A 16,561-nucleotide genomic window follows, 5' to 3' on the forward strand; every position below is an offset into this window, starting at 1 on the left:
GTGTGTTGGTGTGTGTGTGTGTGTGTGTCCATCTTTGCAGGCTTGATGTTATCGTTTTCTCGGTTTGTTGGACACATTTGTGCACAAGCTAGAGCACAATGGTACGTGCACTTTCCACCAAAAGGATGACTTTAAGAGCTTGTTGACATGGGAAATGTATTTTATTGGCCGTTTAGCTGGTTTTATTTTTGTGGTCAAAGCTGCATTATCATCGCATCATAATGGACTGGAGAAGTGGGACTGTTTTGATAAAAGTCTTTAGCACTCATGGGAAGCGTGGATACCAATCTAAGCTGGGAAATCTATTAAAAACTTATGCTATAGAAAGCTGTCTGTAGTAATGCAGTGCTCATAATACGTTTTGTGGTTAACAACCTAAAACATGTAAAACCACCGGTATTGTTCTTTAAATGTTTTATCTTCTGAATATAGCTCAGATTGATGCGATGCAGGCTGCTTTTGAAGCAGTAGCAAGTCAGTAGAACTAATGGTACATTTAGATTGTTTGTGTGTGTTTACGAATATAATCCAGAAACAGGATTTAGAAACACCCTTCCTGAGTGAAATGTTTTTACACTGGAACATTTGGGGGATTTTTCTCATGATGTTTAGCAGTGCAAGTTAAAAGTGGAAAAACAAAAAGAAAAGACAAAAGGAAGTAACAGTGACTTCACCCAGCTTCATTATCATGTTTTTCTTTCACACTGACAAATTTGTTTTATGATTCTTAGAGGTTACTATGTAAAGTTGCGATATTGTTTGTCTTGTGTAACCCATAGATGTGTTAGATAATTATTATAACAGCATTATGCAACTTAAATTATAAAAGCCTTTTGGATTAGGTTTGTTAAAAGGTGGAAAAGAAGCAGAGAGAGAGAGGGAGGGAAAGAGAAAGAGAGGTCTTAGGCAAGTAACGCACTATAAGACTATTATCTCTCGTCCAAGAGAATCATTCAGCTCTCTCTGTGGGGTGTCAAAGCGACACATCTCGGCGGGGAGAAGATAACTAACCAAGATGATCTCTCAGTATCACGGCTTAATTTTCTTTACTGGGGAATATTCGGCGGTAATGTAACTTAAATAGGCCATTGTGGAGCAAACTGCATCGTTTTATATGGGACATAAAATCATGGAAACTCACCAAAAAGGAAGATTGGCACTTAGGTCTGCACAATGTGTTAAAATGGATTCTGAATGAATTACCACAAATGTCGTCCCATAAGGCCTGCAAACAGTATTTTCTTGCTGTGCGTGCATGAGAGAAAGAGGTGTGTGTGTGTGTTTGAGAAAGAAAGAGACAGAGAGAGGGAGATCTTTTTTTTAGATTGAGATTGCTCATTTAACCTTGTACAAGAGCTTAATTCCAAAATGATATGAGTGCATTTAAAAATAAAAGGCATGATTAACATCATGATTATCTTTGTCTTGTGTGCGTGTGGGCGGGTGTGTTTACACATTCCTTTTAGCTCATATGCTGCAACTTACAGATAACAATTAGGAGTCTGCCCATGGTCACATCCAATATCCCAGAAGTGAAGAGAAGTGGAGGGTGCTGTAAGGAGCATTTTTAAATGCGTTATCGCACACATGTGGGTGTAATACTCAGGTGCCCACATAGGCTTGTTCATGCAGTTTGCATGCATTACGCTATTGACATGGTGCATTTATGTGTCTCATCTTTCCACTCGGCCATGTTTCTGACTTGTCTGTCCATCTCCCTGAGTAAACAAGAGCTATGTTAATGTGAATGTTAAGGGCTCTATTAGTGCTACAGACAGGAAGTGGAACAACCCAGGCTTTTTCTATTCGTCTATAATTAATGAGGACTGGAGGTTAAACTACCTCTTAATCACCAGACAACATAGAGAGGGATACGAGGATGGAGGGGATAAATAAAAGACGAGAAAAGAAAGAAAGGAAATCAAACACAGTAAGTGAAATAAAGAAAAAATAAAGGGAAACAGCCATCATTGACCTCGATCAGCATGCATTTGCCCACAAATATTTAATCATCTCTGTAAGTCAAAGATCAAATCATCCCATTGTGGTGTAGTTGGACTTTTTCATACATTAAGAGTCATTTTGAAAGAAATCTAAACATTTGATCCTCCTTGAAACAGTTCCTTATGAGAAAAAAATACCTCAAGGAAAAACACAAGGAAAATTAATTTTGAAAAAAATAATTTTAAAAGCAATTTCTGTCATGGTCCTGGGTCATTGATCAATTGCTTTGTGTTTATGGATTTCTTGACTAGTCATTATGGTGTTTCTAGATTCATATTTCCTAGTTTAGTATTTCTTATATTTATTAGTTTTTCTTATTTATCCCTATTGGTGCTGGTTTAGCTCCCTCAGTGTTTTCCTTGTGTGTTGTCCACAGTGTTTCCTGTGTTTGTCAGTCTCGTTGTCATTTCATGTTCATTATAGTCTTTGTCTCTGTGTTCTGTCTTTAGCACACTCCTTAGTGTCTCTGTCCCTCTGTCGCTCTCTCTCGCCATCTTTGTGTCCCTCTCCTATTGTTAAGCTCGCATGTCTTTGTCTGGGTCTGACAGTGGGTGTCACTTCCTGTTTTATTTTGAAGCTACCCTATCTCGTGTGTTATGTTGTTTTGCTTCCCCTGTTCCGTTAGTCGGATTTGTTCCTGCTGTGTTTTCACCTGTTGCCCATCCTCTCGTTATGCTGTGTAGTCAGTCTTCATGTCCTTCCGCCATGTTTCCCCCCTGTGCTGTGTGCTTCATGTTCTGCGAAGAAGTTTATTGTTTTGTGCTTTGAGTTTGTAGTTCTTAGCAATAAAGCTGTTTAAGTTCATGTTTTGCCTCTGGAGTCCTGCATTTGGGTCAAACCTCTGCTTGCCACACAGCCAGACCTTGACATTTTTTTGCTGGATAAGCTGAGCTTACTCTGGCCCAGCTTATGAACCACTTTCTTTTCACATGCTTTGCATAATTGTTTTGAACGCTATTCAATACAAAATTCATTTAGCTTAATATTGCATATACTTGAATATACTGCCCTTTGCTGAGCTGCCTCACTACATGTCAAATGAAATCAAATATGTGCTTCAACAGTGCCATTCAAGCCTGGTCTCACTCCTCGCTCATCACATAAAGATACATGCCTGAGTTTAAACAAAGACAAACTCTACACACAAAGTATGGCAGCAGCCAAGCTTGTGAAAACACGTCACAAAGAAACGACTTTTAAATATCAAAAACTCTGCGCTGTACTTACTAAGGTCCCATGCAATAGACTGGCAAAGTTCAAAGTGCACCAGATAAAGATGTTGTTAGGACAGGAATGTCAGGGACACATGCAAATAGTAAACATAAAGAAAAAAGATTTTTTTTCCTTTACATGGCACTTACATATGGTACATTTAACAGTGTCTTTATGACACTTATTGTGTCCACACTGTATGTTTTTGGGGAATGGTATGTGTTTGCATGACTTGAAACAAATGCATAAGTCTAAGGCCATGTGTTTGTGTGAGTTTACCTCAGTTCTTCTTGTCATAATATCACATTCGTGTGGCTCCCTCACCCCAGGCAAGCTTTAATTGTGTAATCCCGTGATCCGGCTTGTAATCCTTTCAAACATACAGTACAGGGGTGATCATATCCATAGGCACTCACAAACACAACTTCACATCACAGATTAAAGTGGAAACAACAGATTTTGCTCTTGCTTTTATTGAAAAAAGAGAGAGAAAGTAAACAGGATAGGCCTCAAAGCACAAATACAGCAATCCTTCACAAATACAAATGTTTATTCCTTTCGACAAGCTGTTTTACCTGCATCTCTTTTGGATTTGAAATATACTTTAATGACGGCTTCAGCTTTGTTTGCTACTCCACAGTAAGCAGTGTGACAATGAGACAGAATGCACAATGTAGGGACTGAAACTGAGGCAGTGAAATCAAAATCAGCCATGATCACAAACATTATTATTTATAATAGTTTTATTTATGTAGTTTTGCTGCTTTTTTTGTCAAGTCATGCGCTAGAAAGAGCCTTTTGTTTTTGGTCATAATGCAGCAAGTCTCAATAAATTAAAAAATATAAATCAGTCAAGTGCCATAAGTCTTAGATAAAATATAAACCAGTCAACTAACTTTGGAGCAGATACAAGTTATTTTAATAACTAGAAGCCCTGTTACTTAAACATCTACAAAAATAACAATCCAACTTCTATAGATTTTTTTAAAAACAATACACTTTTTGACAAAACAGATGACAAAAACACAAATTTGAGTTCACACAAACCGATTCCAGCAATGCTCATCGCACTCACTGCACTGCAAATTATGGAAAAACAAACAAGAACAAAAGCAGTCTACTGACAAGAACCAGCCTGCAAATTCTTTGACAATTAATGTTTTAAAAAAAGCCACACTTTTACTTTTCAATTATTTGATTTTTAATTATTTGATATTTGTGTTAAATGTAGTTCTGCTCAAGGGCTTGTCATTATAGATAGAGGCTGGCTTTTAAAGATGGGCCACTGGGCAAAATGGTAAACAACAGAATTAAATGGTAATAATTATTGTTCCAGAAAATAATTATTGTTCAGCTGCTTATCTGCTCTGGTGTTTAAATAACAATGAATATTAGCTGCCTTTCTCCCTCTCTTTCCCTCTGTATATGTGTGTGTGTGTATATGTGTGTGTGTGAAAGAGGTTGGCTTGAGTTGAATCGCACATGCAGGACACTGATAGGCGGGCAATGTGACACACGTACTGTACGTACACATGCAGCCGGAGATTAAAACTCACACAGCGGGTTTTAAAGATAAGAAATAACATGTACAGCCTGTTATTTCCCGAAAAAGCTTTCTTTATTACAAAGTAAATTATTCAGGCTCAAATATTTTAATAACTTTTTGGTAACTTTCTAATTAACTTGTCCCAAAATTTAGTTTCAAGGAAAATTTATTTAAAGTAAAACAATGTGACGATTTCAGCACAACTAATTATATAGCTAATATATAACTACACTAAAAATGACAAATTCACATTTCATCGCTCGATCAAAACACATTTTTCTTTAATGACAGACCAACAACTTCTTCTCTCCCCCCTAAATGAGATCAAGAGTGCCACATATGGATCAATTTTACATCTGTATTGTTTGTGATGTCCTGATCCCCCCCATATTAAAGCTCAGCATCAAAAACAGTTTTTCTTGCTATTATTGTTATTATTATTGTGCCTGATCTCGTACCACTGATGCACTAATACCCTTGTACAACATTGTGTGAACTGAGGGATTAACTGAGAGACATTAGGGACGCATGGCAGTGATCTGACAGAGTTAAGGGCGTTAATGATGACAGAAACATAAGCCTTTGTTGTTTTCGATGATGACATCCAAACAAGCTCAAGCCACATGTGTACATTTATATACACACACACACACACACACACACACACACACACACACACACACACACACACACACACACACACACACACACACACACACACACATCACAGGATATGCTCATTGACTTAAGTATCCCCCAAAAACACGGTGCCAAACATGAGATCCAACAAGATGTTTTTCCACCTCTATTTTTGATGGATTATTTCGCCCCAAACACTGATATAATCTTTAGGATATTTCAGTGCCTACCGATAGATGTTATACAGAAAGAAGATAATAAAAACAGCTACACTTGTCACCTACTAAGGGTCATTCATATGTAGTTCATTATCGTCACATAATTACAAGACTTACAAAAGTTTTGATTAGGTCTGGGAGAGATGATCAGTGTATAGTGCTGTATGCAGTATATGAGGTTTTTGATCCTAATTGTAACTTGGTAGTTTAAACTTGAAAATAAATAAAGAAAATTAGCAATTAAAATTGGAGACCCCTGAAGGCATCCAAGCAGCAAAGCCTTTTAGTAGACAAACATTTGATTCATGCAACTGCTATGAATACATTTTAAAATTCTGCATCCAGTCTAGTTGCCATCAGTGTACCATGGCGCCAGCACCAAAGGATGCCTGGTGCATATCTCTGTGATGGCAGCAGTGGCTTCTGATAAAACAAGAGTATTAGTCATACTGGGATGAGAACATGTTGTTATCTGAGTGTTAAGTCTGATGTCATAGCCATTTCCACATCCAAAGTTCCCTTTCAATTCCCCAAAGCTAAAAGCGCAGAGGCACAGCTGACAGTTTAAAACTATCCAGATTCGATCAGCACTAATAAAATGATCAATGTGGTTGTTCTACTAGGCGTTACAATAAAGAGAAGTGTCCAGACAATGATGATAGAGGATTTGCAAGGTTGTGCAAAATTAGAAGTTAGCAGTAAATTACATTAACATGCCAGTTACTGACTGATTCAGAATTTGTAATTATTATTGGGCCTTCACCTTTATTAGATAGTAGAAACTGACGGGAGTGAGAGAGTGGGGAAAGAGGAAAGGGCCTCGGGTTTGACTCAAACTCAGGCTGCTGCATTTCAGCCTTCGGGCATTTGGCTGCTTCGTCACCCTGTGAGCTAATCTGGCACCTGGCCTGAAGTACTTTTTAAAGCATTCCACGCTGCTATAAACTTGGACCTAAATATGTGTGGCATATAGATGATTAGTGAAGACTTGTCACATTCACATAATGATCTGCAACTCTGTCACTAGATATAGTGCCAGTATTTGAGTAATATAGACACACAGGTAAGATAGGGATGAGGGGTAAATTGTTCTCAATACAGATAATCTAGAAGAAGATACTGAAAACACAGAAAAGCTTAATCAAAAGAGCACCTGAAATTACCCCATTCATTGCAGTAGGTTATTAATATTATGCATGAAAAAAGTCCTTATTCAGTTCTTAATATGCACCCTAAAATCTTACTCAGCCTGAGAGTGATTTATCTTGGTGTTGCTCAATCATCCAGGTGAGGAAATCCCTAAAAGTTGATTCTGTTCATCTGGACATCACTTCAGTTCAATTCAATTTTATTTATATAGCACCAAATCACAACAACAGTCGCCTCAAGGTGCTTTGTATTGTAAGGTAGACCCTACAATAATACATACAGAGAAAAACCCAACAATCATATGACCCCTTATGAGCAAACAGTTTGGCGACAGTGGGAAGGAAAAACTCCCTTCATCATTGATCATCATTGAACATCATTGATCAATGGCCATTTACAACTGATCAGTGGCCACTGATCAGTTTGCCTATTGTGCTAGTTTCATCGTTATGCAAATGTATTGTTTATAAGGTTGGGGTGAAACGATGAAACGTTACATCCAGATGAACAGAATCAACTTTTTATGACCTGAGTGTGATTGTTTCCTTGAACTATTTGGTGTTTGGGACACTGAGCTTTAGTTTTGCTAAAAAGCTAAACAGATTCTCATCAAGAGGTCATTAAATCATGGCCTAACAATTGTACAACATACACAGTATAGAAGTAGCTACCGTGTCATCACCCACTGATTTCTGAAGTCTAAGGTTGAGCATTCACACTGTTGCTGTTTTCGTTTCAGAAAACTGGATATGACATGGAGGGCCATGTCTGACCGTGAAACCACTCACTCATATCACAGATAATTCACCATTTTGAAGCATAATATTTATTTCTTTATTTTTTTCACCTTTATATTTAGTTTATGAAATTTGGTTAAAGCTGACTTTATATATACATGGATGGATAGGCGTGTTTGACATTTCCTGTTTACCAGCTTAAAAAAATCATTAAAAATTTGTATTTATTTATTTTGGCTCCGTTGTATTCCAGTTGTATTGCCTTTAGAAAAAAAATTGCACATTTTGGAGCATTTTAGTCCCACATAATTCATTGTTGCAGCTGGCGTTCTTTAAAATGTGTAACTATTACTTTCAAGGAGAACCGTTTCTGTTTTTGACTCTTGACCTCGTTGTTTAACTTTATTATAAAACTTACATTCTAATTATTGTGGCACAGCTTCCTTCAGTGCACCAATAAGCCAGAGAAAGACTTAAGAACATTTATGCAGCACCAGCTTCAGAAGATTTATTTGCATGAGCAAAAGTGAGAAGGAAATACCCCCTAAACTGGCATTTTATACACAGCTTTGCACACACAGCTGTAATTAAACATTATTTTTCATCCCTTTCTAAAAAGAAAAAAATTATCAGTTGCCAGACCATCTTTGTTTAAAATTTTAAGCTCATGTCTTCATAAACACACCAGAGTGGATTGTTAGTTCGAACTGGACTTTTCTATTCACCCCAAATCAAAAAGTTTAATACCAGTTGCCTTGAAATGGCCCTGCTGACCTGCGTTTGACTCTTAAAATACTCTGCTTCCGCTCTAAAATGTGGATTAAAAAACATAGTTGAGAGCGTAAATATTCTTCAGCATGTGTATTTGCTTTTTATAAAATCCCAGCAGCATATTACACTTACAGAAGCTGTGTGCACTAAGTAAAAATCATAGAGTGTAAAATTGACAGATGGGGCTATTTGAGTTTCTGTTAGTGCTCAGGGACACTCACACACTTTGGGTGGGTCTCTTGTCATCAACGGTACTTTGGTTAATGATGACAGCTGCACTCAGTTGTGATTGACTTATTTTAAAAGAAAGAAAGCGAGGGAGAGTTATCGTTCAGCTCCACCCACACCCACCATCCTCACTCACCCGTTCCCCTTCTTTTACATGAAATCAAGAGCAACATGTTGACTTCAAACTCTTAAAATTGAAAACATATGCAGTCCATTAGCATGGCCCCCAGATGTTGCTGCTGTAATCCCAGGCCTTCTGCTGATCTGATTGGCCCAGAACTTTAATCATGAGATGGTTAATGCGGTGCATTAAAGGCACATTTTTAGTGCTCAGTGCACCAGGAAAAAAACGTGACACACACATGTAAGAACTTGCATAATGCAGCAGCATTGTTCATTATAGAGTAAATAAATAAAAACTTTAAAAAAGAAGGCAAAGTGACAGTTCAGGTGACTCTTTTGTTTCATACTCAACCAAGAGTGCAGGAGGGACATGTGAGACACGGCTTTAAATTGATCCTCTTTCAGTATCTGATCTCTATGTGAATGTTACAGATTAAAATATTCCTCTCACTCTTTCTACATTCCTGCTTTGCTCTCTCTTTAAGCTCAACCTCTAAGCTGTATTTGAAAAACAGAGGCCACAAATAAGATATTTAAGAAAAAGCAGATCTTTAAATGCACTCTATGCCGCTCTTCTCTTTGCTAAGAGATTTAAGGCTGCAAATGGAACCATGAGACCTTAAATATTTGTCGTTGCATTTTTGTGTTGTTCTTATGCAATTTATTTGTGTGTGAGAAAGCCTAAGTATTTAAGCTGCTCAACAAGTTGTTTTAAACCATGTCCATTAACAAAAAAAATATTTAGGTATGATCCTGAGAAGCATCAACAGTTCAGTTCACCAGATTCACCAGAGAGTCTCCAGCTGAACCTTGTGCGCTGACCTTGTTTATTAAGTTGAATAAAACTGAATAAATAAATAAATCTAACCTGAATAATAATAATGATATTAAGCTGATGTGTGCTGAATGCTAAGTACAAGACTTATGGTCAGTCTTAGTGAGACACAGATAAACTGCAATAAACCTTTGAAAGTCACTTGAAACTGAAAGTACATACACTCAGTTTAGCCTTTAAAAGCATTATAGGGATGCTGATACGGTAAGTATTTCACTGTAGCAGCGTTCTGAGTTGATAACTATACAATTGTGGTGTTCTAGTTGAAGAGATGCTGGTATGAGCCTATAAAAATAAAATAGGTAACCTGGATGTAACAGTCAATTTTGCCTGTTACATCCATGTTGATTTTTCTAAGTGAAAAGTGTAAATTCCAAACAGATGTCAGTCTTACACAGATCAGAACTTTGAAAATGAAACAATCTTCACGTCTTTATTTCTTGCTTAGTTCTAAAATGAGGAGCATTCAAAAAGTTTCACGTTGGATTTATAGATTATCCTTTGGATTAGGGATATTTAGTGGAACCTATTTTTCTACTCAGCCACTGATCACCGCAAGATCCCAATTTTATCTATGACATTGCTTTAGATTTAACCCTTTAAAGCCTGAACCATTATAAAATTGTCAGAAAATATAATTTCCCAAGGGATGTCTAAACTGCTGCATGACAACTACTTTTTTTTCTGCATCTTTCAACCTTAATCGACTGACAAATCCTTCTTGTCGCACCTGTCTTTTTTATACATGACACGCTTGTACAGTCTGTAGTTCATCCTCAGCCAGAGGCCAAATATTTTTCTGAGCTTTACTTTCATATGTGTTGCACATCATGCACACTATGCAGAGTGTGCAAATGTAGCCCAGCATCCAATAATATCACACCTTAAATCTAGTTAATATGTTGATGCAGCATTGTGACATTAACTGCAACTAATCAAAACCTTATTAATTAAATGACAAAGATTTCATTCCTGATTATTTCTCAGTTGATTAATATATCTGAGAGTAATATACTGCCTCATTAATAAGTGTATTTGCTGCCCACAGTGCTTTGCCCTCAATTTATAAACACCCACGCATAGTGCACGGCTAAAAACAGAGAACAGAGAAGTCATGTTTGAACTCATGACTTAATCCAATTCTATTAGTGGAGAAAATGGGTAAGGTATTATTTTGGTTTACAAGCAGCCAGTGTAGTGAATAATGTGTGATTAATAACTCGTAGTTTTCAAACAACTCTCCAAACACTGTAACAGCACTGACACAAAATTTCAGTGCATGTGTTTTTTTGTTTTTTTTTAAAGATGATAGCAGATTTAGACATATGGTGTTTTACAGTTAAAACTTTTATTCAGGTCAAATAGGCATCAAGTCATTTAACTGCTTTACTGGTTGAGCTGTGATGGCTTTCTGTTTGGATAATACAAGCTCTCTATTTCCATCTCTGCACAGACTTTTGGTATTTACATCTGCTCTAACTTTCAGCATGACAACTGTATGTTGAAGTGATTGAGGATCATAAGAGCATCAGAGGTGTGTATAGACCATGCAGGGTTTTATAGTCAAACATATTCCCTGATCTTCCAAGATGTAAATAATCTCTCCTTTATCCCCCTCTTTTTTTTTTTAAATGACAGAAGCCATATTTTCCTGTTTTGGCATTTCACATTTGATTTTATTTGTAAATTGGTAGTTTCTGTTCATAAATGGTGTTCAGGTTTGGATTGTAGTATTTGATTTTCACTGTTTAAATAGTTGATGATAATAGGGGAAACCAGTATTCAGTCTAGCAACCCATCGACCTAGCCTCTAGGTTGAATCTACTGACCAGCTTCAACCTCTTTCCTTTTTTCCCCTTATTTAGGAAACATGTTTAATGTGAAATTTACATTGTTTTCTTTTCACTGAATGGGACTGCGTACAATTTCCTTGTTCTTGTTGTATAATGACAATTCAAATTCAAATGTATCTGATGTGTCTGTGTGCTGCCCACCCACAGTCTAAAGACATGCACGTTAGATTAACTGGTGATTCTAAATATCTTCACATATTTCTTTTTCCATGTGTTAGCCCAGTGGTAGACTGGCAACCTGTGTATGTGTATGGCAGCTGTGATAGGCTCCAGCTCTCCTGCACCCACAAATTGGAGAAGTGGTTAAGAAAATGGACGAATGGTCACCTGGATGCAAATTCTCCTCCACTCTCACCACGATGTACCACAAAGGGAGGGCTTCATTTTGAAAACTTTTTCCTCAAGCTTATAATCTTGAAATTACATGGGGAGGTCACTTGGCGTGTGTTATAATTACTTTGGATCAATGAGGGCCTGTTTGAGTGTTTGGCTGAAATGTGCCTGAAGAACAATAAATCAGGAGGAGGTATACCAAGGTGAACAAAAAGCATGAATTATTAAATTTTTAATGGTCATGGAGTAAATTCAGCTTCCCACAACAGGATGTGTTATCTATTTGAAATATAATTAGTTGTGTTACGGAATTGGAGGAGATGGAGGTGATGGCTGAAGGGGGTTTATGGCCTGGCTTATTTCTCATTGCAAAAGGAATATATGTCATAAATATTTTAAATTCATAATTCTTTCCCTTTAGAAATGTGCAAAACATTACATTTTTCTGGTCAATAATAGACTCACTCACTCACTCAATCACTCAACTGTGTCAGTGGGCGTTCCTCTTGAACCCTTAGAGAAGGCTTGACTGATGTCTGGCATCACTTTCTCTCCTCTCGTTCTTCCTCCTCTTCTCCTAGTCCTTCCTCCATCACGTCACGCAGTGTCCTGCGGGATCCGGGAAATGATTAAGGAAGACAGTTTCAAATACCTTTCAAATCTCTCCCTGATGGCACTGCAAAGTAGGTGGGCATGGAGAATGTGGGAGTCAGTGAGGAGTATGCCAGTCTGCCTGGTAGAGACAGCAGAAGAGGTGAATACTGAGTGTATAGATATGGATGTGCGGGTACAGGTGTTTCTCTACATCTCTACCAATCGAAGAGTCATGCAGGTTGTGTGTGCATGGGAGTGTCCATTAGTAATTAGAGGAAATAAGTCTCTCTAGATAAGTATGTTCAGGTTCATTTACTTGTGGTTGCAAGTATACCAATCTACATTTTCACCTGTAGTGCAAGTGTGTGTGTGTATTTGCATGTGTAAGAGACACAGTGTAAGAACAAATTGGGCCTTTGAGCTCCTTTAGCAGAATATATAATCTCAGTTAAATATGTGATAGACTTCAGTATCTTGTTCACGGTGACATACATACATGGTCCCTCACTGTGACATGCTGCTCAGTGTGGCATGACAAGGTGTGTGCATGTGTGAATACATAAACGCGTGTGTGTCTATGTCTTTGTACAGTCTGTGCCTTTGTATGTGTACGCATGGGTCTGTGTGAGGGAGAGATAATGAGATCTTGTTCAGTTGAGGCCTGGTCTTGATCCCCAGAAGCCCTGGACTCATTTCAGTGACAAACCTCTGAACAGAGTGAATACGAAACTGAGCACCTCTGGCAAGCTTGGCATCAAAGGGATTTTAAATCTATGGAAGTCCAGGATGATAGTCTTTGATATCTGTAATGAGGGAACTTAAAAAACAAAACAAAAAAACACAACAACAACAAAAAAAACCCGCTTTTTTTCAGGAGACAAGCTTTCTTTGTGAGATGGTGTACATTTTACAATTTAAAGAAGTATGTCTAAACATAAAAAAAGAACAAGAGAATATCTGAACACATATCTACTACCATCTACTATCATTTTTACCTTTGTACATTTTAATCGGTTAGAAAAATTAAGACTCTTTAATAACATACTATTTAAAAGTAATCAGCTATCACTTTTTTCATCATTTGGCTATTTGTTTAAGATGGAAAAAGCCTCTTATCACTTTAACATGTGGCCAGAGACACCATTATGTCAGTGATAGAGGGATCCAATATGATGTCACCTATTGGTTTGAGGACTGGCATTTTGATACTGTCATTTTAGGATTTTGGCTGCAAAGACTTTTTTGTTTAAGCCAGATGTTGGAAAAAAGGTTGGAGTCCAAAGGTAGTAGCTAATGCTTACACGCTTGGTTGTGAAACTCCATTGATTGTATTTTTACATTGCTAATTAGTAACAATTTAGTACAATTTCACTCTACAGTACAAAATTGGGGCACAAACCTGTGCGTATTAGTAGAAATATTAATGGTGCTTGCCAAAGAAATGCAGAAAAATTTTGCTTTTTTTGACATTTCAGAACATGCTAAGAATAGTTTCAGTGTCTCCCTTCCTATCTTTTTGTCTTCCTTTGCTTCCTCTTTCCCCTTCCTCCCTCTAGCCTTTCCACGCCTGTCAGCTAGCTTTACCACGTAAGTTAGCCAAAGCTATCAATGTTCCCTTTTCTTTTCGGCATTGTTCAAACTAAATGGAAACAAGGTAATTAGCTTGTTACAATTAAAGCGAGACGAGCGGATGAATTGTAATCACCCGCAATGGAGTTCCTGCTTTCTCCCCTGCAGCCTCCAACAGGCCAGCTGAGCTATCCTCATTTGCATAATTAAAATATACAAATGATAATGGATTTTGTAGTCAATGTCCAGAGGCTGCAGAGGCAGGGATGAGAAGAAAATATGAAATCACAATAACAACCACACTGGTGTTTGCCTAGAGGGGAGGAACGGGGGGTAGGAAAAGAAGGAGATGGGAAGAAATGGAGAATACGAGACTACTGGAAACGATGGAAAGAGAAAGGAGGATGTGAAGATAATGGGGGACAAATGAGTGAGCGAAAAGTCAGCCTGAACGTCACAGAGAGCAGAATAAAGGTGAACCAATTACATTTGCAAATAGCACATGCCTTGCCCTGGCCTGCGATGCCCTCCCTCTGGGGAAGCCTTTCGCCTGATTACATGAAATTGGGATAGAATTAAACATCTAAGAGTTGTCCTAAGACAAACCAAAATGAAATTAGAACCCGACTTCTTTTTTACCTTGGAGCGCCACAGAGCCGCACGACAGGGAGGGAAAGAGAGACAGAGGGATTTTGCAATTAGGCGAGGGACAATGTCGGTGAAATTAGGCCTTAGAGCTGAGTTCTCTCTTTGCTTTTTTTCTCCCCCGCCCCTTCCTGGCTTTTTATCTAGTTTTCTCTCTTTTCACCATCAGAAAGTTCAGAGGCAAAACAGCTGTGATCCCAAGATGCTGATGTGGCAGTAGACTTCACACATTGACAACGCCAAAGTACATTTACATACACTCGTGCTCTGGTTATTTGGCCTGTATAGCAGCTTGGTGCACGACATTAGAGTGTGCCGTAAGCGCTGGGCAAGGCCTCAAAACAAGTGAATAGCTCTCCAGCCACCAAGCAAACTTCTTTTTCCTCTACAGTAAATGTTTGAGGCAGGGGGTTGTTATGCAGAGAGGGCTCCTCTTTAAAACATGAGTGTTACTTTTATTGTCAAAAAAGGGGGGGGGGGGGGGCAGCTTAGGATTTGACTAAATTCCTCTCTGCATCGCTCTCAGTTTTCTTTTGTTTTTGCATTCTCTCTGCCGTCTCCACCTTGAATAAATGTAAAAAAAAAATATATAAATAAAATAAAAGTCAGACCTTTTACTCAGGAGATCATCAAATTACAGCAAGACGCATTGTTATTATTATACAAATAATACAATAAAATGTGCACATATTGTCTCTTCTCTTCCACTCCATTTACCAACCAATTCTGCTTTCCCACAGGGATCAAATGTAGTTCATTTAAATTGTAATCTGATCAAATCTAATCTGATCTAAAATGAACATGCATGCGATGCACTTCTCCTTCTCATTTTATTACCAACAACCTCTCTAAACATAATGACAAAACACAGTGTTCTTCACTGCCTTCCAGTCCAAATGAGCAGCATCTGTTCCAGATGCCATTATTCTTTCAAAAACCCACATGAGCACTGAGGAAAAGAAAAATTAAGAAAAAAGATTTTTCTTAGGAGCTCATTTTGGACTTTAGAAATTGTAATCTGGCAAAAACTTCACTCACATATAGAGCGGCTCACGGAGCTCTTCTGTACAAATAATGCAGTTCTTTCTCTGGTGTCTTGTCTATGGTTAAGTGATGGGGGATTTTATGTGCCTAAGTTACAAACTAGAGATGGCACGATACCACTTTTTTATGTCCGATACCGATATCATAAATTTGGATATCTGCCGATACCGATATGAATCCGATATAGTGTGTTTTTTAATCAATAAAACTGTTTTTTTAATATCTTGCTGCATTTTGTATAAGTTCATACTCAAGTTTAAATAAACAATAACACTAAAGCTATTCTGTTATACCTGTATGTAAAAAATACACTGCACCCAAAATATTTTATAGTTCAGCAACACTGATCAATCTAATAAACTTAAACCTACTCCATCCTCCCTATTCTGGTATTTTAAAGAGTACTTAGCAGAAATATTAAGCAACCTAACTAATAGGGTTGCAAACTCCCAGCAAAAAAAAATAGGGAACCACCCCCCACCCTCCACGTCATGATGCTTAATCGATGTAATCAACTTTAATTTGATGCAGGGTGAAAAAAATGCACAGAATTAAAATATTTTCAAGAATAATTAAATAGATTCAACATCTTTCTTCAACAGAATTGCAGACTGCACAGATGGTACCTTCCCAAAGGAAAAAGTACTATAGCTTACTAGGGTATATTAGACTTAACAGTTACTATATACAGTAATGGACTTCTATACATTTTACATCAGATTAAAACTTTGGGTGTAAGATTCAGATAATTATTTATTAAAAGCGAGACATTTTAAATGAGAATAAGAAAGAAAAGTATGTCTTTGTGCCCCTTTTCCCTGTTAATGCCCTATCGGCCCCCTGGCTAAACTTTGCTAGATCCGCCCTGCACAGTTACCAGCCGTCAGCTACGTAGAAAAGGATCCTGGTGTAGAAAGTAATATTAAATAAATTCTAACAACAGCTTATCAAGTTTAAACGTGCTGCTGTTGTTCCGCCGCTGGTTTCCTCTTTCTGGTGAGAAGTGGGCCAAAAACAAAGAAGAGAGACGGACTCGCCACAGAAAAGCCGATCAGCTGATC

Source organism: Oreochromis aureus, linkage group 7 (assembly GCF_013358895.1).
Source record: "Oreochromis aureus strain Israel breed Guangdong linkage group 7, ZZ_aureus, whole genome shotgun sequence".
NCBI classification, from domain to species: Eukaryota; Metazoa; Chordata; class Actinopteri; order Cichliformes; family Cichlidae; genus Oreochromis; species Oreochromis aureus.